Raw genomic sequence first — 24249 nt, forward strand, 5'->3', positions numbered from 1 at the left:
CATCCCACCCTTCTATGAGGCTATTTCTAGGTGATACGTACATAGTAAGAACCTTAAACTCGTAATCATGAACCCATTGTCGGGCCTCCTTTGCTTTAAAGTGGGCCTCTCAATCAGAGGAAATTTTGCGTGAGACCCACATGAATGGATAAGACTTTCTATGACCTTTCAGACGATAGTGATGGAAAAGGCTCCATAGGAAAGTAGTGAAACCTGTATCTGGAGTACGTGTCAATTCCAGGAAAGATACATGACTTGAATGACTTCCTATTCCAAATTAAAAAGGATTTTCATGTTGTGATCTGCCACCAGATGGCTGCCTGGTCTTCCTAAGTGATTGTGCCCTGGTATTTCCTGCTACTGGATTTGCATTTAGCAGTGACAATGACTAAAACACTCTCGGTGAGGGAGAGCTTATGTTGTTAAGCCCACATAATACCTATGTACTTGCCACCATGGCCACTCTACTGCACAAACACTGGTGCCAAGAAAAGAATACGATTAACATCCTAAGCATAAATAATACTGTCCCCTTGCATTGGATATTCTCTGGTGGCATTAAATGTGAGACATAGAGTTTTGTACATTCTGGCAATTATACCACCATCCTGTTCTTAAAGATACACATTAGACAAATTATATAATTCCTTGGGTTTAAGGATTTTTTTTTCAGATCTAGACTTGTGCTTTTCTCTCAGCATTTGATTGACGCCTGACTCTATGAACCAAGAGATAAGGAGAGGTAGTAAGGCTGAGTCTTGACATTAAAAAATAAAATAAAATAGGGGTCAGGCGCGGTGGCTCACGCCTGTAATCCCAGCACTTTGGGAGGCTGAGGCGAGTGGATCAATGGGCGGATCACGAGGTCAGGAGATCGAGACCATCTTGGTTAACACAGTGAAACCCCGTCTCTACTAAAAATACAAAAAATTAGCCGGGCGCACTGGTGGGCACCTGTAGTCCCAGGCACTCGGGAGGCTGAGGCAGGAAAATGGCGGAAGTAAACCCAGGCGGCAGAGATTGCAGTGAGCCGAGATCGCGCCACTGCACTCCAGCCTGGGCAACAGAGAGCGAGACTCCGTCTCAAAAAGAAAAAAAAAAAAAGGATGGTCTGATGAAGCACACTCTTCGGGTGAAATTATTACGTCGTCTCTAGGGAAAGGGAGGCTGATCTCTTCTGGAGAAAATGAAGGTGCTGATTTTACTGGCCAGAAAGTTCAAGAGAATTTGGGGACTCAAAATTCTCACATTTGTTGATTCAACTTTGACAATCCCAGGTCTCATGGTGCTGCTTTTTAGAAGATACCCTGACTTTGGCATTGGAAACCTCCTGAGATTATGGAGGTATATGCTTTGTAACTCAGTCGCTTTTAAGATCAGTTTCTGCGCCTGATTTTCATCACAGTTGTGCCCTACGACTGCAGGAGATAAGACTGCTTTTTAAAGTTGTCACAGAATCATTCTAGTTTTCAGATTATTCCTTGAGTTTAAATGAACTCTCCTGTGTCTTTAATTTTTTTTTTTTAAGTAGGTCTCTGGTGCTATGAAAAGCAGTCACACCAGTGTACAACCTTTATAAATAATTTTGTTCTCATACCAAATAAGGACTACAACTTCTTGGTCTTCCAATGTCTTACCCTTAAACTGTACTACCCCAATTTTCTACAAGTAAAAACTTGAATAATTTCAAGGCACAACATCTTACTATCAGCAATGGGTTCTTACTGCTTTTAGACAAGAAGGCAATATAGTTTTAAAATCTTGTTTTCTAGACTAATTTCTAGATTGATTGAGCTGAATCTCTCTAAAACAGAGGCTGAGACAAGTTATAATACTTTAATTTTTATGGTTTATACTCAATCAAATGTATTTACTTTTTTATATATATTTATTGGTTATAGGTTCAGATTTCTTAATGCACATATTGCATAGTGGTAAAGTCTGGGCTTTTGGTGTATCCATTACCCAAATGGTGAACATTGTATCCAACAGATAATTTTTCAACCTTTACCCTCAACCACCCTCCCACCTCCACACTCTCCGAAGTCTATTATTCCACTCTGCATGTCCATGTGTACCTATTGTTTAGCTCCTACCCAGAAACGAGAACATGTAGTATTTCACTTTCTGTCTCTGAGTTATTTCACTTAGGATAATGACTTCCATTTCCATCCATGTTGCTGCAAAATACATGATTTCATTATTTTTTATGGCTATGTAGTATGCCATGGTATGTGTATATACAGACATATATGCACACACATATACACGTATATATTATATACATATATACATATATACAACCTTTTCTTTATCCAATCCTCCACTACATATATATACAACCTTTTCTTTATCCAATTCTCTACTAATGGACACAGGTTGATTTCATATCTTTGCTATTGTTAATAGGTGCTTTGATAAACATGAGCACAGATATCCTTTTGATACAATGATTTATTTCCCTTTGAGTATATACCAAGTAGTCGGATTGCTGGATAAACAGTAGTTCTATTTTTAGTTATTTGAGAGATCTCCATACTGCTTTCCATAGAGGTTGTACTAATTTACAGTCCCACCAACAGTGTATAAGAGTTTCCTTTTCTCCCTAATCTCACCAACATCTGTTTTTTGTGGAGTTTTTGTTTTGTTTTGTTTTGTTTTTTACTTTTTAGTAATAGCCATTTTGACTGATATAGGAGGGCATCTCATTGTGGTTTTAATTTGCATTTCTCTAATGATTAGTGATGTTGAGCATTTTTTCGTATATTTGTTGGTTACTTGCATGTCTTCTTTTGAAAAATGTCTGTCGTGTTCTTTGTCTACTTTTTAATGAGGTTATTTTGTTGTTGTTGTTGAGTTGTTTGAGTTTTTTATAGATTCTGGATATTAGCCTTTTGTCACATACATGACTTGCGAATACTTTTCCCCATTCTGTAGGTTGTCAGTTTACTCAGTTGATGATTTTTTTCTTTCTTTTTTTTTTTTTTTTTTTTTTTGCTCTGTGGAAGCTTTCATTTAATGAAATCCCATTTGTCTACTTTTGGTTTTACAGGGCTTGCTTTGGAGGAATTGGTCATAAATACCTTGCCTAGGCCAATGTCCGGAAGAGTTTTCCCTAGATTTTCTTCCAGGATTTTTGTAGCTTCCAGGTCTTACATTTAGGTCTTTAATCCATCTTGAGTTAGTTTTTGTATATGGTAGGGGTATGGATCTAGTTTTATTCTTCTGCATGTGGCAGTTCAATTTTTCCATCACCACTTATTGAATTGGGTTTCCTTTTCGCAATGTATATTTTTGTTGATTTTGTCAAAAATTGGTTGTTGGTATGTCCACTTATTTCTGGGTTCTCTCTTCTGTTCCATTTATATATGTGACTATTTTTATAGCAGTACCATGGTGTTTTGGTTACTATAGCCTTGTAGTAAAATTTGAAGTCAGGTAATGTGATGCCTCAAGCATTTTTCTTTTTCTTTGAAGAGATTATACCTTATTTTTAAAAAGCAAGCCTATAAATATGATGGTGAGGAAGAAGGATGAAATAAGGCAAAAAAAAATATGCTGAAGCAACTTAATCCATTAGATCACACCAGCCACCCTTTCTCAACATGCTAGGAAAACATATAACAGCTTGTTGTCAATAAGGTTCCTTGGCCTTCAGGACTTCTTTCAAAGATTAACAAAGAAAATCTTCACCTCAGAGAAATCCACAAAAAAATAAATGAGAAGAAAGCTGACTAGCTCCCTTTTGTCTTTCATTTGTCTTTGCTCTTGGTTTGCCCTATTGCACTAGGTGAACTGCTACAATCAATACAACTACAGCATCCTCTTTGTAAATATATCTAACCTGGAAAGTGACCAAATGTTGAGAAGTCATATACATCAATAGGAAAGCGTAATATAAAATAGACAGATATAGCAACTAACTTTTACCTGAAGTATTGTAGATGATTGATAGTCTGGGGAAAAGACTCAGGAGGAAAGAAACAATGTCACCAGAAATCCATAGAGAACTCTTGGGAGTTTTCATCTGATTATCATGAAAATATGTTTAGCTATCCATGATTATTTTTAAAATCAAAAAAGAAAAATCATAGCATATTTTACAGAATTGTAAAAACAAATGAGTGGCAATGGCATGGAAATCAATTTACAGAAATTTTAAAATATTATTTACTTAAATAGTTTTTAAATTTTGTTTATTCTTTTAAAGCAAAACAGGCACTTGATGTAAGGCTGAGGCAAAGGGACAATGTGGGTACCCACTCCTGAATGGCCATTGGGCCCATACGAAGATTGTTATATTTTTACCTAAAACATGGCCAAAAACTCATATAATTCCATCATGGATATGTACCTCAATGCTATTACTACAATACTATCCAAAAGCCAATGCATTGTATATTTTGGGAGAGCATGAACTATATGTTTTAGTCATCAATGGATATACTATATCAAACTTGGTAAGCTTTCAATTGCTATTTATTAAATGACACAATTAGTCAATTGATCAATTCAAAAAACCCTGAGATACTTTTCCATATCTTAGGAATTAGGAAAATCTAATTTTTCTTGGTTCACCCATCTTGAAGTCTTAATTATATATCCAGTACAAATTACATTTATTTTTTAAATGATGTTTTAATAGGCCTTCCCAATCTTTCTCATAGCTCTTCTTCACTGTAATAAATATAAACATTGAAAATTGTATAAATCCATGGCTAAAGAACGAGACTTCTAAATGTTATGAGCTTAAGACATGGGTTGGGCATAGTTGAATTGTATTCAGAGTATCTTGGAAGGATCTGTAATATTGTATCATGTCACTGCTCATAGATTTCCAAGGGAGATTTGTTTTCCTTATAAGTAAATAAAGAGACAAATACCAGATTGATTTTTTTGGTTTATTTAACAAATCAATCACACCGGATTCATATTCTACCTAGCATGGGCCAAATTTCCCTATAAATAGCATTTTTTTTCTTGCCACCATCCTATATAATATGTTTTAGTTCATGGTTAGTAGCCATAGAAAAGTAAACCTGTGCTTTGAAAGCCATCAAGGCTCACAGTCCAGAGCATAAATCGGAATGATTCTGTATATCATGGGACAGAATTGAAAATGAACAGATAACTGGCATGGGCTCAAAATCATGAAAGCGTACTAAAAATTCTTTATCCAGATTCAATATGTTCAATATAAGTCGACTCTGCTACACCAAACAAATGAGTATATTTTTAGAGTTGATTGCTGGAAGAATGAGTAGTCAGGGAAGTTCTTAGAGAATTCCATGGGAATGAAAAATGGCTCTCTGGCCAATAAAAACAATAAAGATGTAAAGAGAAACAATATATTAGCCATCTACAAAAGAAATTAACAGTTTCTTATCCTTGGTGACATCAGACAAGAAGCCCATAATATTTGTGCCTCAGGTGGGAAGTGATGCTAAGCAGATAACAGCTAGTGGGGGTGATGGCTTCTTGGTAAGCAAAGTATGATAGGATCACAGCTTGGGTAACCTCAGTGGAACCAGGCCTGATTAAGTGGAAAGATCGTAGTTAAAATGGTGCACAGCTGAATTTTCTTGTTAAATTACCCAAAGCTAAACGCACACAGTGAAGTCTTGGGAAAGCTGGGAGTCTGAATCCAGATGTCTCTCTAGTCTTCCATGCCTGCTCAGGAAAAGGACTAAAGCATCAATTGTTTGAATTAGTTGAATAGCTCTTGATGATTGAAGTTGTCCAGCAATTATCAGAGCCTAAATTACATTTATATATTTCTCATTTAACCTAGAATTGTAAAGCATGATCTCCTGACTAAACTTCTTAACATAGCTTTAAAGTAAGAGCATTTGCCCTATGATAGCCAGTCTCAGAAGCAAATATTGCTCCTTCCCGCATTCCATGAAGGTAAGGACCTGGGGATATCAAAGAAGATTGCCCAGGCTAAACTCCTGTTGTTAGTGTAGACAGACAAGAATATTTTAGCAGCATTCCTTTCTTCCACACATTTCGTCCAATTGAATTATTTAACACTGGATTTTTCCCTCTCTATTATTAGAGAAGTGATCAATATTCTTTCTCCCACGGAATGAGTAGGTTTCAGGGGCCCTCAGGTTGCTGATCTCTTAATATATGTCTCCGAGAGCTAGTATGATGTAACTACAAGGACCACAGGGCTGGAGACAAGGACACAAAGAGCACTAATCTCAGCTCTGCCAATAGCTCGTGGTGTGACCTTGAACCAACCACTCCCCTTTTGTAGGTCACAGTTTTCTAATTTGTCAAAAGAAGAAGTTTAATGAAGAATTTGTAAGCTCAATTTACAGCATAAAAGTCCTTTAATACAAAAAGTAATTTGGAGTCTAGATTTCTTTGATACTTTCAGGCACTTCATTTACTTCAACAAAAATTAGACTTTCTGGATATTAAGTACGGGTAACGCCATGGGTGTGAAAAAAATTGTTAACTGTTGAAATTTGTGAACTCTTCCAAGTTGACTCTGGGTACCTCTGAGAAATGCTGAAAGAACTCATTTGCATATCCGATCTGATATCGGCCTGAGTGACTGGAAACATGTCTCTCAGGTGGACAAATCACTTCATTCTCATAAATGGGTCAGTCCCTGTTGTGTCTCTTTGGGAATAGCCTTTCTGCTTAAGAATATTTTAAGAAGGAAATGGGAGCTATTCAATGCCCTATGCCTTTCACCCTCTGCCTCCCAGGTCCAATGGACCTTTAGCAAGTGCCCAATCTGAGAGAAAATCGAGAAGTTACTAAGGCATTTTGCCAACAAGAATATATTTTGATTTAGTAATTAGTGCTTCTCAATCTTTTATTGTGCTCACTATGGCTGGTTGAATGTGAATGTTTCATATATAGTTACCCAGTGACTTTTCTTCTTTTTGTTCACAGACTCTAATATATAAAACATAGAAAGATATAAAAGGGTCCCTCAGGCAGTTTAACTCTTCATATATTGGTGGAAACTGCTTTACATTTGGCAAGTGACCAACTTCTAGAGCCCTTTTGAATAATACTTGAAGGAGAGAGCTTATGTGATATCATATGCTACAAACTCGCAGCTCATGTCAACAACAGAGTATGTTTTCAATAAGTGTTTTCTCTTGCTATTATTATTACTATTTTCAGGAGAAATATCTGCTTAATGCAACTGTTTTCCCCAGATCACATTCTTACTGGAGTTCTAAAAGTTGAACTTCACACGTATGTGTTAGATACCATTTGTTTCTCTTCCATAGTCACTCTCCACCCTTTTGCACTATGTGGTCCACAAGGCTGACCTGCATGAACTGTTACTGGGCTAGCCGGCCCTCTAACTTCCAATTCAGTTTGGCCAAAAAGGACCACCAGCAAGAAGTTAGAGAGCAAGAGCAAGGTGAGGCTGAGTGTTTATTGATTTTCTGTCTACTGGTAGGATTGTGGGTTGGTTAGTTGCTATCAACCAAACGTCTCATCCTTCATCAGGCAGTTATCTTACACAACTATCCCTGTCTCCAGTTTTAGTGTGGCATGCCTTTCCTGCCAGGACTCTGCCAATACACGTTGTCTTTAGACTATTAACTCCATAAGAACAGTATCCTGTGTTCTATGTTCTTTGTTGCTGTATCCTCAGCACCTAGGACAAGGCCTGGCATATATTAGGCATTTAAGAAATATTTGTTGAGGCCAGGTGTGGTGGCTTACACCTGTAATCCCAACACTTAGAGAGGCCAAGACAGGAGGATCACTTGAGGTCAGGAGTACAAGACTATCTTGGGCAACATAGAAACTCACCTCCCAAAAAATAAAAAATTGGCCAGGTGTGTTGGCACACGGCTACAGTTCTAGCTACGCAGGAGGCTAAGAAAGGAAAATCACTTGAACCCAGGAGGCTGAGGCTGCAGTAAGCCATGACAGCACCCCTCCAGTGCAGACTGGGCAACAGAGCAAGACTTTGTCTCCAAAAAAATTATTATTATTATTATTGAGTGAACAACAACTGTTTTCTAAATATGGTTTTAGCATGGGTTTTATGGGTCCAAAGGCTTTCAAAATTTTAGAAATTTTCTTAAAAAAAAAAAGGAATATATAAATATCTTACTGTTGCATTGCTTAAAAATACATGGCCTTATTTCTAAGGCTCCTCCCAAGAACTAAAATGGGTTCTATGCAAATAAAGGGTCCTAAAACTATGATTCTCTATCTTCAACCTGCTTTTTGTGAATCTTCACTCAAAGTTTCAAGGACTCTCTCAGTTGCCTTCACAGAATTATAATCCAAAAAGCATAGGATTGGAAGTCAGATACACACAGGTAGAAGTTTTACTCCTTTACTTATTAGCCATTAACTTGGATAGGGAACTTAACCTCCAAGAGCCTTGGTCTACTTCCTCTATAGTACAGGCATAAAACATTTTCCTTCAGGGCACTGCTGTGATGATTACTTGAGGTAATCATTGAAAGGGTCAAGTCTCTAATAGGTGCTTGGTGAAGGCAAGAAGCCTCCCTTCCAGACTTCCCCAGGCCTGCTTCCTGTGATTTCCCAGGTGAATCGTCTAAAAACCAGCCTCAGAAGCTGCTACTTCAAGATGAGGCCAGGGCCCTGTTCACATCAAGTCCTGGAGCCAATATTTGCACAATGGAAAGTCCAGCATTTAGAATTTGCCTGCTGCCACACACCCAGCCCTGTTTGCCCGGGATTCCTTTATGTCATCAGCCATAACTCAGCCCAATCTCTGAGGCATCATTTAGATGCTTCAGGCAAATTTTTTGATTGCTTTCTCAGAGGAAAAAGTCTCCCCATATTTCATTATCTAAGTGATGCTCAAAGACATGCCAGTGGCGTTCTACTAAACATTTTATTATAGAGTTGAGTAAGCCATATTTTAGAGCCTGGAACATTTTTTTTTAATTCTATGTGCTCTGTTATTAATGTTTCCTCTTCCAGTTACTCAAATATGAATTACACTCAAATCCTTGCTTAAACAATGCAAACTTCATGAAGAGAGGAATATTTGCCTTATTCATCCTTGTGCTCTCAGAATAGAGCATTGTACCTGACATGTAACAGACAATAAATATTGCTGAAATAATAAATGAATGACTGAATACAGCATGCAGAATGTAATATCAGAGAATGGTCTGGAGGTTATGGGTTTAAGATAAACTAAGAAATCAAATATAGGAAATGTTTTATACCATGTAACTACAAGGGTTAAACACTTGCGAAGCAGTGAGTTCTTTATGACTGAAGGTACTAAAGTAGAAACTGATGGACATCTGTCAGGAGTTCTATAAAGAAAATTCCCACATCAAATAAAAGGTTGGAGTTGGTTACCTTTCATTTTAATTCCAACTCTGAGAATATATGATTTCATAAATTCATACTGCCTGCTAAGTAGTGGTTTATAGCAGTTTGGGTACCTAATTGACCTTGGAGCTGAATCCAGTTCCACTATACCAGATTTGGTACCTTTACCACATTAGCTTCAGTTTCTGCATCTATAGAGGGAAGGTAATACTGACTTTACAGGATTATTGTAGATTAAATGAGATAATAAATATAAGAGCGCTCCAGTACCACTCTAAGTATTTATAAACTGTTCAACAAATATTAAATTTCTTCTCTATCTTTACACCTCAAAATCATGCTGTTATCAATAAAGCTAGAGTACTTGAGAAATTTTCAAAAATGTAATGCAAGAAAGAGGCTGGAACTGCAGTTTGGAAGACCTGGTCTCTCAGTCTGTCACTGGCCCTAAACACCTTCGTGATTTTCAGCAAGCCACATGCCATCATCAGCCTCTTATTCTTCAGCTATAACATGAAGGCCCTAGATTAAATGCTTCCTTAGACCCCCTCAAGCCCTGATGATACAGTATTTCTTCAGAAAGCTCAATTCAAATTCACCTACATTTTGGCACTCCTTAAATACTGAGAGTAATATTAGATAGGAAAACCTGCATGTCCCTGTCGGGTTTTCTGACCACAACAGGCAGGAGCCTAGGATGTGACTGAATCTGATGTGGTCTCATGAGAATATTATTGCGTGCTTTGGTCTTTGTGAAATGCAATAAACCATGTGTAATTCACTAGCCATAATCAACCTGTCTTGCAAGGTAGCCTCTCTGAGGCAGATCTCTTTTACAATAACTCCATTTTGTTTTCCTAGAATGAGACTGAATAATTAATACATTGCAACTATTAGGATTATCATTCAATTTTTCAAAATAGGATATTCTTACTATGGACTTGGTATCTCCTGCTGCTGCACAATGGAGTTTCCCACCTCCTTCTCTGAGCCCTCCCTCAAAAACCCAGAAAACTCATTCTCTGCTAAACATACACTTCCTTAACCATTGTGGGAAACAGGTCATTTTAGCCTGTCCAGAAACCCTACAGTGCATTGTTGTGTCTTTCTAAAATCTGATTAGTTCTTTGAATAAAAAGCCTGATACCTTATCATTATATTCTTTTCCCCCAGGAATAATTTTCAATATTAATAATAAGAAAGCATAACATTAAAGCAGGGTGAGCTATTCAGTGGAGATGAAGAGCCAGGGTCAAGAAAAGACTCTTTTGCCTCCAACTGGGAAATTAAACTGCCCTCTTGGTTTTGGTTATGAAGGAAAGAAAAAGATATCACTCAACTGTGAAGGTAAAAGATTTGATTGATAGAGCTGTTATCCTTGGTTAGCTTTATAATGACTTCGCTTGGATGGGTTGATCTTAAGAAAAAAATGATTTTGAAAATATGCTTCTGCCTCGGTGTATGTCCATATTTAAGTTACAGCTTCCCTCTCTCCACCCCCATAGCACTTCCATCATTAATGAGTAGTGTTCAGGTTCCAGATAATTTCAGACCTCAATCTGTGGGCACACTGACAGATCCTAGTTGTATTAAGCTTTAAAATGTTGTTACCCAGAGGTTTCAACGAGAAATATATGTTTCTGCCACTGCAGTCTCTCCCAGGGTCTGCTACACTGACACTTCTTAGGGACCCTATACAGACCTAAATGATCTCCAGCTCAAAGGATCCGTTTGGATACCACTGGAGCATCAGTCCAGAAGGCACAGGAATACTATGGGCCAAAAGAAAAGACAGAGAGAGGACCATCATCAGGACACCATCTTTCCAAAAAGGTTTTTGGAAAACAACCTCAATCTAGACATCAGTGTGCTTGAGTATCAGAAGCAACAGGTACTGACCGAGTACCCACTGTAATCTGCAGATGTTTCACATTATTTCAAAACCAAATCAGTATATTAAGACCATCATTAGTATGACTATTTTATAATGAAGAGAGTGAATCTTAGAAAGGTGACATGACTTTCTTAAGGTCGCAAAAGTGTTTCAGAGTTGAAACTTGAATTTTTATCAGCCGATACAGGTTTCTGTTCTTTTTACTATATTATAGTGTTTCCCAAATAAGATTAAAATCCTGGATCTGCTACTCAGTAGCTGTGTAGCTTTGGTAAAGTCATCTACTATCTCTGAGACTTTTCCATAAAATAATGAGGATGGAACTGAGGACTGCTCTAGTCCATGATGCACCAAAGAGGAAGCGCTCCCTGCCAATCTGGCATGAAAAGAATTGTTACTAATCATAACTAATTGTTACTAAACAAATTGTCAGAACTAAAGAAAAGTATTCAAATTACTCTTTAACCAAGATCAAAATCACCAACCATTAAGTGAAAAGTAACTTGCACCCAGGAAGATCCAAATTTTCCAGTGACCATGGCTGCCCATAGCTTTCAGGATAAAGCTCAGACTTCTTTCTTTAACCAACAAGGCCCTTCATTCCTTACTTTCTTTCTCTCCTCTGCCTTCCTTTTTCCTTAATCCACAGGAGTGTGTCTCCGCAGCACTGCCCCCTACCCAAGCCAGTAATTGCAATTTTCCAATACACGTGCCACTCCCCTGGCTAGAAAACTGTCTCCCTTCGTTCGTTCAGTTAACTCAAATGTAAATTTAAAAGTCAGCTCCACAGTGTCCTCTTCTGGGAAGTCTACCTTGACTCCAGCTTAATTTAGATGCCTCTCCTTTGCGTCTTCCCGCACACCATGGAGACCTTGCTGACAGCAGCGCTTCGTGATGGCTGACTGACTTGTTTTGCTTCTTTACCAAATTCAGAGCTCCCTAAGGACAGGGCTATGTTGAATTTAACTTGTATCTTCAGCATCTATTACAGTAACGGAAGCATAAAAAATACATTGATAAATGATTCTGAATGAGTAAATGATTAAGACAAGAACAATGAGGAAGTGATTTTTTTTAAAAAAAAAAAAAAAAAAAAGGAAACAATTTTTATTCCTGAGAAGCCCAACTTTTTCAGCCATAGTAGAGTTTTACCTACTTGTACAATTCTATGTATTGCTCCCTGCTGTTCCCTTCTGCCATCTTATAACAAAAAGAATATTATCTGAATCCATTACATGATAATCTCTGATATGTTAAAGTTTTGCTCTCAACTTCCACAAATACTATAAAAAATTACTATAAAAACTCACTACTACTTCTTATGAATTCTCACACTAGGAATTTCTTGTGGACTTTAGCCCTAGGAAAGCTTAGCTTCCCATAATAAATTGGTATCCTTTCTCTTACTTGACAATGTAAGCTATATAATTGGGTGTATCTTCATTTTCACTTTAACTTCCAGGAAACTCAGAGTCAAATTTCTCGTCCAACCATAGCAACTATATAAACCTCCTGATTCGCATGGTTTATATTTTTACTTCATTTTCTGGTCTAATTCAATTCAGCTGATATTTATTGATATCTTATTTTGTGCATAGACTGTTCTGGAGGCTTGGTATAAACCAATTAAACCAAACAGGAATAAAATTCTATCCTCATGGAGCATGCAGTTTGGAGGTATAATTTTTATGTACTTTATATAAATCAATTACAGAATTAATGCAGTATATATGATCGAAAGTTGATGCTTTTATCTATTAAATACCTGGTTCCCTCTTCCTAAGTGCATTCATTTTAAATATATCTATCATCTAAATTTTATAAATGCTGACTTTCACAGATGTGAAATTTGTAAGAAAAACATAAAATGCTGTTGAAATTAGAATCAACTTATTTCTGACTTTCTTAAATAATGGTAATAGAAAGTTTATAGGCAGCTTCAGTCATCCCTAATCAGCATTTTGTAACACATTAGCAGTTGGTGTCTGGAGTCTGACATTTGCTGTGAATGAGTGCCTGGCAGCTTTTGTTGAAAGTTTGGGATGCTTTTGCTTAGTAATGTGTTCCTTGTTGTCTAGGAGGAGGGAATTTACTCTCCAAGACACCCTATGCTGTGAATGTCAGTCGCCCAACCCACCCCAGGGCTCACCCTCCACGCCTAATACTATTCTGGAGGTTTCCTGGCTATGGGTCAGATATGACTTGTGCTGTGATTGTGATTGTGCTTCTCTTGAGATGCACTTGTCAGTCTTCAAAAAGATCCAAATAGCTTTTTATTTACTCAGTACCTCATAGAGACAGCAAAAGCTTAAGTTGAGAGTTGAACCTGCTTCATGGACTGAGAATATACAGTTTGTGATATGGTTCACAGAAATATAACATGTATATCAATTATATGTATGATACAGTAGCAACCTGATATTTATGTCCTAGTTAACTTCCCCAAACAGTTAGTGAAAACCTTAAGAGTGAAATGGGTAAGTGAATGAGATCGATTCTATCTATCCTCATCCTTTTCTTGGTCCCAGCTCCTGTCTTCATCCAGGCCCCCTGCTGCTCTTGTTCAACACTGCATGTTCTCTCAAAGTATCCATCAATGGAGGCCTGAGCTGAAAATTATCTCTACTATGGAGAGAAGTGAAAGTTCACTTATGAAATCTGACCCCCCTACTCCTTCTCTGTTTAACTATTTCACTCTCATTACCATATAGGTTACACATATAACAATGCTATCTAAACCTGCCTAATTCACAGAGCAAGAACTTAATGCATTATTACTGGGTAGCAAAACACCCAGAAAGTAAAGATATAATGTAAATGGAAACAGTGGTAAAGACTTTGATCTGTTTCTAGGTCACACCTGACTGTGTAATTGAAAGATGTTGTCACCTTTTGGACCAAAGAGTTCAGTTTATATTTGTTTCATTTCTTACATATTAATGGAAAAATGTGGTTTTTGTACCACAGCAAAATAAGTATCTGCTTGTATTTTCTTTTATTAAATATACCACATTGTCAACAAATCATTTACTTTCCTTTCAGATAATTGGTAGGAAAATGTGCTCCCACGTTTCCAATAACACATCAACATATTGCAAATGCATTTACTAGATCAAAAAAGCCAGTCTCAAAAGATGGTATACTATATGAATTCATATATAGAATATTTAGGAAAAGGCCAAACTGAAGAGTGGAGAACAAATCAATGGCTGCCAGGGTTGGAGGAGGAAGAACAGGTTTGCACAGAAAGAAACAGAGTGGGGAAATTTTGGTGGGGGATGGGTCACCATTAGGTATAACCATTTCAGGAGTGTTTTTATGGACCCATGTTTTTATTTAAAAATGCTGAATTGTGCCGGGCACGGTGGCTCAAGCCTGTAATCCCAGCACTTTGGGAGGCCGAGACAGGCGGATCACGAGGTCAGGAGATCGAGACCATCCTGGCTAACATGGTGAAACCCCGTCTCTACTAAAAAGTACAAAAAACTAGCCGGGCGAGGTGGCGGGCGCCTGTAGTCCCAGCTACTCGGGAGGCTGAGGCAGGAGATTGGCGTGAACCCGGGAGGCGGAGCTTGCAGTGAGCTGAGATCCGGCCACTGCACTCCAGCCTGGGCGACAGAGCCAGACTCCATCTCAAAAAATAAATAAATAAATAAATAAAAATAAAATAAAATAAAAATGCTGAATTGTATACAATCAGGAAAAAATTTTATTTTATGTAAAATAACAAAAAATGTTAAAGGCCAGGTGATTTTTTGCATGGTAAAAAATGGGAAGAACTTTGGTTAGGTATCTAGTAATTATGGATTTGCTACACTAGTTAAGATACTATATATTTACACCATCTTTAGTTACTAACCTTTGGATTACAATGTCAAAGGCAACACTAGAATTTTGCTAAGATAGATACAACTGTTTAAGTAACATATAATCACAGAATCAAATAATTAAAAGGGTTCTTGAGAGTAATTTATCATATTAACACATTAACAAGGAAAACCACATAATCATCTCAATAGATTTGGAAAATTAACTATCTGAAATATCTAACATTCAACTCTGATTTCAGGGAAAAAAAAAAAAAAAAAAACTAGGTATAAAAGGGTGTACCCTTCACCTGATGACAGGTATCTACATAAAACCTAAAGCTGGCATTTTACGTAATGGTAATAGATTGAATGTTTTCCTTTAAAATGAGGAACAAGATGACAATGTCTGTTCTCACCACTTCTTTTTTTTTTTTTTTTTTAATTATACTTAAAGTTCTAGGGTACATGTGCATAACGTGCAGGTTTGTTACATATGTATACTTGTGCCATGTTGGTGTGCTGCACCCATCAACTCGTCAGCACCCATCAACTCGCCATCTACATCAGGTATAACTCCCAATGCAATCCCTCCCCCCTCCCCCCTCCCCCCTCCCCATGATAGGCTCCAGTGTGTGATGTTCCCCTTCCCGAGTCCAAGTGATCTCATTGTTCAGTTCCCACCTATGAGTGAGAACATGTGATGTTTGGTTTTCTGTTCTTGTGATAGTTTGCTAAGAATGATGGTTTCCAACTGCATCCATGTCCCTACAAAGGACACAAACTCATCCTTTTTTATGGCTGCATAGTATATACATTCATGAAAGAAATCATTACAATCAAGATAATGAACTATTTGTCACTCCTCAAAATTTCCTGTGTCCCTGACTAGAACCAGAAAGTTGAATAGAAGTGGTGAGAACAACTATGAACAACTATGTTCTCACCACTTCTATTCAACTTTCTGGTTCTAGTCAGGGACACAGGAAATTTTGAGGAGTGACAGATAGTTCATTATCTTGATTGTAATGATTTCTTTCATGAATGTATATACACATCAAAACTTATCAGATCATAGCCTTCAATGTGTGTAGTTTATTTTATGCCAGGTATACCTTAAAAAAACTTTTTTTAAAAAACGCCATTTAAGTGCAGTCGCTCCACCTGATAGTAAGCAAAGCCTAATCAAGTTTTTTTTAAAAACTTTTATTTTAGGTTCGGGGGTACATGTGAAGGTTTGTTACATAGGTAAACAGGTGTCATGGGGGTTTGTTGTACAGATTATTTCATCACCCAGGTATTAAGCTCAGTTTCCAATAGCTATATTTTCTGCTCCTCTCCCTCCTCCCATCCTGCCTGCTCAAGTCGGCCCTAGTGTCTGTTGTTTCCTTCTTTGTATTCATAAGTTCTTATCATTTAGCTCCCACTTATTAGTGAGAACGTGTGGTATGTGGTTTTCTGTTCCTCATTAGTTGGCTAAGGGTCATTGCTTCCAGATCCATCCATGTCCCCAGAAAAGACATGATCTCATTCTTTTTCATGGCTGCATAGTATTCTGTGGTGTATATGTACCACATTTTCTTTACACAATCTGTCATTGTTGGGCATTTAGGTTGATTGCACGTCTTTGCTATTGAGAATAGTGCTGCAATGAACATTAATGTGCATGTGTCTTTCTGATAGAATGTTTTATATTTCTCTGGGTATATACCAGAGATCGCTGGTAGAACTAGAACTACCTTTGCTGGGTTGAATGGTGGTTCTTCTTTTTAGCTCCTTGAGAAATTGCCATACTGCTTTCCACAATGGTTGAACTAATTTACGCTCCCAACCAACAGTGTGTAAGTGTTCTCTTTTCTCCGCAACCTCACTGGTATATATTATTTGACTTTTTAATAATTGCCATTCTGACTGGTTTGAGATGGTATCTCATTGTGGTTTCGATTTGCATTTCCCTCATGATCAGTGCTAATCAAGTTGTTAGATTCTTCATAGTCTGTCTATTTTTCTTGGAAGTAGCCAGGAAGTCACTGGGTAGAGGTAGACCTGGCAATTGAGATATAGCTAAACATTCCCTCCTGACAAATAGAACAGAACAAATCAGACTTCTAGAAAGCCTGTTCACTGGGAGCAGAGAAAAACTATAGGATCCAATCTCACTGATAAGTAGGAAAGTATACTAAAACAAAAAAGACAAAGACAGATTTGAGATCAAATTCTAAATTCACCAATTCTTGTTTCTATTACACTTTCTGAGCTTCAGTTCCTGCTCTGTGAAATGAGAACAAAGATACTTCTTTTTCTAAAGGGTGCTGTGAAGAACAAATAAATTATTCTATGTTACATGCCTTATATGTATGAGACATTCAATAAATACTGAATAAATTCCCCTTTCTTTGACCCAAGTCTTTTCTGCTTTTATTTCTGTCTGTTGAAAGCCTTATAGTTATTTATTCAACTACTTATTAAGTATGTTCTTTCTATCAACTCCAGGGCCAGGCAGTGGATATCACAGAAGAATCAGGCATGGCTTTTACCTAGGAGGAGCTCACTGTCTGGTAAGGAAGAACAATATATAAACAAATGCTACGTCGCCATTCTGCAGTCAAAGTCAGTGCTAGAAAGAGTAGAACCAACAGGTAGAATGACTAGTTTTGCTTAGCTGTCTCAGGCAAGGCTTTTCAGAGAAGGAGCAAAAAGCAGGTCTTGAAAGATGCATGAGAGTTAACCACGTTTATGTGGATTTGATTGTGGATTGCAAATTGAAAAAAAACAAAAGCTGTACATTGCATTCATAACTATTACTAACAAAGTGCTTTTTATAGCTCACACTTCATGATATAATTCTGAATCCACATGCACTGAAAACAACTTCGGGGACTCCCTGAGCTTAGCAATCTGCCCCAAAACTCCCTGGTCCATTTAAAGAGGCCTGATCATTCTGTATGATCTTTAGCCTCCTTGATCTTGCCTGGGCTCTCAGAAGAGGCTCAGACACTCAACAATCTAAGACTAAAGAAAGATTGTCCCATGGAAGGACAAGTTCCGTACTGAGTTTGTGTTTATCACAACATTAAAATCATGTAAAGGCATCATTAGAGAAGTTGCAGGCCCCTTGGGCATGTCAGATATGAATGGAAGTCTGAATATTATTTTTTCTGAACAATATTCAGAGTGAATGAAGCAAATTATTTGCCTCCAGGGAGATTGCTGAGCACCTTAGACAAAAGTATCACATAGTCACACCCCAATCAGCAAATCAGAAACATCTGGAACCAGAAATTTTTTTGAATACATTTTCAGAAGGTATATATTGAATAGGTCAAGAGAGTATCCTCCTGAGCCAGACAAATTAATGTGATTTGGAGCCATAAACAACAAACTGTTTCATCTCCATTGCCACCTCACGCATCTCCATTCTTGAAGACTATTGTAATATGGTGGTTTGATTGAAGTTGCCTGGACATGAGATGCATCCATGAAATCCTGCAAGTACCAGATTCTTCATTTCAAGATTTGTGCTCGTTTCACTGCAACATGCTGCTTCTGAGCAAATGAGCATGCCCTTCTCCCCAGTCCCCACCATACATTTCATCAGGGGACCCTGAGTATATGGAACCCAGGATTGCTAAATTTTGCTGGGGAAAGGGAAGAGATTGGAGATTGGAACATGGCTCCAGGATACGCAGTGAAGAAACTTTCTACAGAAAAGAAACCTAACAGTAACAAGGAGCTAAAAAGAAGCAAAGGAAAGAGAACTAATTATGTGTGTGGTACTATGCTAATTACTTAATTAAATCCAGTGATAACTATTAATATAATTAATATTAATATAATTAATATTAGTATATCCATTATAAAGATAAACAGGCCGGGCGCAGTGGCTCAGGCCTGTAATCCCAGCACTTTGGGAGGCTGTGGCGGGCAGATCACGAGGTCAGGAGATCGAGACCATCCTGGCTAACACGGTGAAACCCTGTCTCTACTAAAAATACAAAAAAGTTAACCGGGCGTGGTGGCGGGCGCTACTTGGGAGGCTGAGGCAAGAGAATGGCGTGAACCCAGGAGGCAGAGTTTGCAATGAGCCAAGATCGCGCCACTGCACTCCAGCCTGGGCGACAGAGTGAGACTCCCTCAAAATAGAATAAAATAAAATAAAGATAAACAAACTGAAGCTTAGGGTAGTGAAACATTTAGTTAAAGAATACTATTAATAAGGAGCAGAGTACAGATTGGAATTTAAATCAACTTGACTCCAAAGCAAATGCTTTTAACCACTCTTCTATTCGAAAAAATTAAAAACTAAATTGTTTATACAGTATATTTCAGAGTATGCAATGTGCACTACACAATATACAGAAACTAACTGGCCCACAGCCAAGAATGAGCTCCTGGGCAGAGACCACATTCCCTCCAAAGTCATAAAGTCACTCAACCCTGCTCCTGAAACTACCCGGACACTGTTGTGAGTGTAAAGTGAAGGAGGCATTTGGAATGATTGGGCCTTTAAACCAGTAGTGGCTGTGTAACGCACGAGACTCCACACTGGCAGCTACTGACTTACTGTGATGAGACAGATTAAAGTGGAGTTTCCCTGCTAAGCCAGCAGAGTGGCCACTCCGTGGAAGGATCAGATTCATTACTGAAAATGTAGTGACTACGTTTTCTTGTATATCTGCATGCAGTGTGAGGATACGCCTCCTCACTAAATATGAATGGCACTGTGATAAATATAGTGATGCAAACACACAGGGACCCACACAAGTTATGACAGAGAAACTTCAACTAATTTGTGGACTCAGGTAATGGTGTGGAGGTGATGTGTGAGCAGAAATTAGGAGTAGGAGATAACTCAGTACCTGAGTTAAGGGAGCACCCCAGGCAAAATAACAGCCTATATGAAACAGCCACCAGAGGTCGGACGAAGCAGAGGAAGGCCTGAGCCAGAACTTACCACCATTTACAGCTACCTGTCACAACCAAAAGTGTTCTAAGGAAATTTGCTAGGTCCAGCGTGGTGGCTCACGTCTGTAACCCCAGCACTTTGGGAGGCTAGGGCAGGAGGATGGCTTGAGCCCAAGAGTTCCAGACCATCCTGGGAAACATGGAAAGACCTTGTTTCTACAAAAAAATTTAAAAAGTTAGCTGGGTGTGGTGGCATGTGACTATAGTCCCAGCTACTTGGGAGGCTAAGGCAGGAGGATTGCTTAAGCCTGGGAGGTCAAGGCTGCAGTGAGCTATGACTCCACCACTGCAGTCCAACTTGGACAACAGATCTAGACCTTGTCTCAAGAAAAAGAAAAATTGCTGAATAAAGATAAAATAAAATTGTCTCTGGACTTTTTTTTTTTCTTTTTGAGATGGGGAATCCCTCTCTCATCCAGGCTGTAGTGTAGTGGCATGATCTCGGCTCACTGCAACCTCTGCCTCCTGTGCTCAAGGAACTCTCCTGCCTCAGCCCCATGAGTAACTGGGATTATAGAAACCTGCCACAACACCCAACTAATTTTTGTATTTTTAGTAGAGGCAGGATTTCACCATGTTGGCCAGGCTGGTCTTGAACTCCTAACCTCAAGTGATCCACCCACCTCAGCCTCCCAAATCCCAAAGTGCTGTGATTACAAGCGTGAGTCATCATGCCCAGCCATCTGTGGACTTTTAATCAGCCAATTAGTTAAAAGCTCTTTCCCCAATTTTCTCTAGACTTAGTCCTACAGAGTCACCTGATTTCTCTTCCCAACACTAACTCGCTGATCAGTAAAACCAGGTTGATTGACTTCCATCCAACCCTCATTCTGGTTATTTTAATGTCCCAACATAGCCGGAAGTTGCAAAGTTTCATTTGAGTCCTGTCTGTATGTCCTCCATTTCTGCCGATATAAAAGGGCCATTTGGTGGGAACACTGCATACTTGAAAAGACCATGGTGATAGAAGAGCATAAGACCGTGCTGCTACAGGAGCATATTACCAAGACACGTGACTAATTAAAATCTGTAACTTGTTCACTCTTCCTTTTTGAGTAATAGTTTTGTATCCCCTTTGAAAGAAGGCTTAAAGATTGTCACAAAGTTATGGGGCTTTTACAATTATCATAATAACTTTATCTAGATAACACTTGGTAGTATACAATATGTTGTTAAATTAGTTTTATTTACTCCTCCCACTTTTAACTGTATGAAGGGGGACAAGACAGCTACTATTCTTCATTCTATTTTATACATTCTCATACTGGCACACAGAGTTTTAAGGATTTTGTCCAATTTATTGCTGAAAAAAAAACTATCTCAAAACTTAGTAGCTTCAAACAAAAACTATCTTATTACATTTCATGATTTTGCAGTTAAGTATTTGAGCAGGGCTCAGCTGTGTGACTCTTCTCCAAGTAGCATTATGATCTCTCAGTAGTATTCACCCGGCAGATGGTCTGGTTTAAAAGACCAAGGATGGACTCACTCATATGGCTAGTGCCTTGGCTGGAATGTCTGGAAGGCTAGACTCAGCTGAAACTTTAGACCAGAGTATCACTACGTGACCTCTTAAGAACAGTGGTTCCAAGTTAGTTCCAGAAGATAGAGTACATTGAATGAACTGGGTAGTGTTCTGCTTAGTTCCAAAAGATAGTACTACAGCATGGCATTTGTGATCTAACCTTGAGAGTCATGTAGTAATTCCCTCATATTCTATTAATCAGAGAAGTCAAAAGCTCACAAAAATTCAAGGGGAGAAATCAAAAACTCTATTATGTTTTTCTTGATTTTATATTATTGGGAGAAAAAAATCTGTCTGTCATTAGATGGGAAGAAACGTTAAGGAACCTGTGATTTATGTTTTAAGAATCATAGGCTCCCAGGAAATGCTGGAACTGTGATTTAAATCCAGAACTTTGACTCCAAATTCCATTCCTTTGATCCACTATATGAAGAGTCACCAACAACCCACATGCCTGTAGGATGTAGAGACATGAGGGAAGAGGCTGGCAGGGAACTGTGGCAAACCAGAAAGCATAGATTCAAGGGCTGACCAAGACTCTGTGGCCAGCTGTGTTGACTTATTATAAAAAGATAAAAATCCAGATTTTCATATGAAATATCTCAATTTTTAAATATTGATAAATAATTCAAAATTTAATGCACAGTTTGAAATCTCTCCCCTATATCACACAATTTGAATTTTTCTGTTTTGTTTTCTGTCTGGGGGAAAATTATAGAATTATTTGTTTCCTTTAAAGCAAGAAGTGGCCAGGCCCGGTGGCTCATGCCTGTAATCCCAGCTCTTTGGGAGGCCAAGGTGGATGAATTGCTTGAGTCCAAGAGTCCGAGACCAGCCTGGCCAACATAGTGAAACTCCATTTCTACAAAAAATTAGAAACAAATTAGCTGGGCATGGTGTCATGTTCCTGTAGTCCCAGCTACTTGGGAGGCTGAGGTGGGACGATTGCTTGAGCCTGGGAGGGGAGGCTGCAATAAGCCAAGATTGCACCACCACATTCCAGCCTGGTTGACAGAGCCAGATTCTGTCTCAAAAAATAGAAAATAAAAAATAAAGCAAGAAGTATAGAATAGTATAGAATACAAGTTCAAATTGGGAGTCAGCCTCTGATTCTAATTCTGGTTTTGTTACTTGCTAACTCTGAGCCTTATACTAAGTCACTTATGCTCTCTGAGCATGTGTTCTCATATGTAAAATAGGGCTAATAATAATAATAATAACCCCATAGAACTGCTGTGAGAATAAACTGAGGCAATGCGTGTAAAAAGCCTAGCATAGTTCATGACACGGAGATGCTCAGTAAATCATACTTACAATTACAGAGAGAAAAATATCCTACCACACTATAATATGAAACACTATGAAGAATGTTGACCAGAAATCAAAAGACCTGAGTTTTATTCTAGGCTCCATCTTTGGATAATATTCTGATTTTTATCAATTCAGTCTCAATTACTTCATCTATAGAATTGGTATTTTAATATCAACCTTACCTACCTCAAGATGCTGGGGGATCAACAAACTACCTGTGTGGAAGAGTCTCCTAAATTGCGCCCAATATTTAAGCCACACTTAAAATACCACCATGGGTCATTAGACATCTTGACCCTCATCAGATATCAGCATCAGAGAAGGAAAGAGCACAGTGGTCAGAGATGAGTCTAAGCTATGAATCAGCAATCAGGGAGCCTAAAAGGTAGGGGGCTCCTACAAGAGCACAGTGAATGGATGTCTTAGTCCATTTTGTGCTGCTCTAGCAGAATACCTGAGACTGGGTAATTTATAATTGGCCAACATTTATTGGCTCACAGTGCCAGAGGCTGGGAAGTCCAAGATTAAGACAGCAGCATAAGGGGAGGGCCTTCTTGCTGTGGCATCACATGATGGAAGGCAGAAGAGCAAAGACAGGGTAAGATGAGATGAAATTTGCCCTTTTATAATGTTATCAACACCACCTATGAGAATGGAGCTCTCATGGCCTAATCACCTCTTAAAGTTTCCACCTGTTAATACTGTTACAATGGCAATTAAATTTCAATATGAGTTTTGGAGAGGACAAATATTCAAAGTGTAGCAATAAAGCACATGAAAACAGAAGTTATGATCTGTACAGAAGCTGCAGGAATAGGTGAGCAGCATGGTGCGCCCTGGGCTTAAATTCTGTCCATTATTTAGATGACCTTGGGAATATCACTTAACTTCTCTGAAGCTTGTTTTATTCATCACAGATATTATGAATAGTGTAATCTCCTCTTGAAAGGGTTAATGTGCAGACCCACTGAACAAGCTCATGTTAATTATCTGAGATTGTCTCATACATACTCTTAATGAATGTTTATTGAATCTGACTGAGCCATTCTAAAGTCAAGCAGAAGACTAAAAATTTTGCCCCTTTGAAACTCAGGAGAATACACACACACACACACATGCACGCACACACACACACACACCACAAATGAGTACAGTAAAACTGATAAAACCTGAAAAGTTTTCTGGATTGTATCAATGTCAATTTCCTGGTTTCTATATAGCAGTAGTATACTTATGCAAGAGGTAACCATTGAGAAATAAACTAGATGAAAGGCAAGCATGAGTTCTCTCTGTATTTTTGTGTGTGTGACTTCCTATGAATTTATAATTGTTTCCAACAACAACAAAAAAAGTTAAAAAAAAATCAGAAGAAACAATGGAATGTAAATGAGAGAGAGAAAGAGAAATCAGTAAGACATTAGTATCGGAAAACAAGGCAA

Source organism: Chlorocebus sabaeus, chromosome 20 (assembly GCF_047675955.1).
Source record: "Chlorocebus sabaeus isolate Y175 chromosome 20, mChlSab1.0.hap1, whole genome shotgun sequence".
In the NCBI taxonomy this organism is placed as follows: Eukaryota; Metazoa; Chordata; class Mammalia; order Primates; family Cercopithecidae; genus Chlorocebus; species Chlorocebus sabaeus.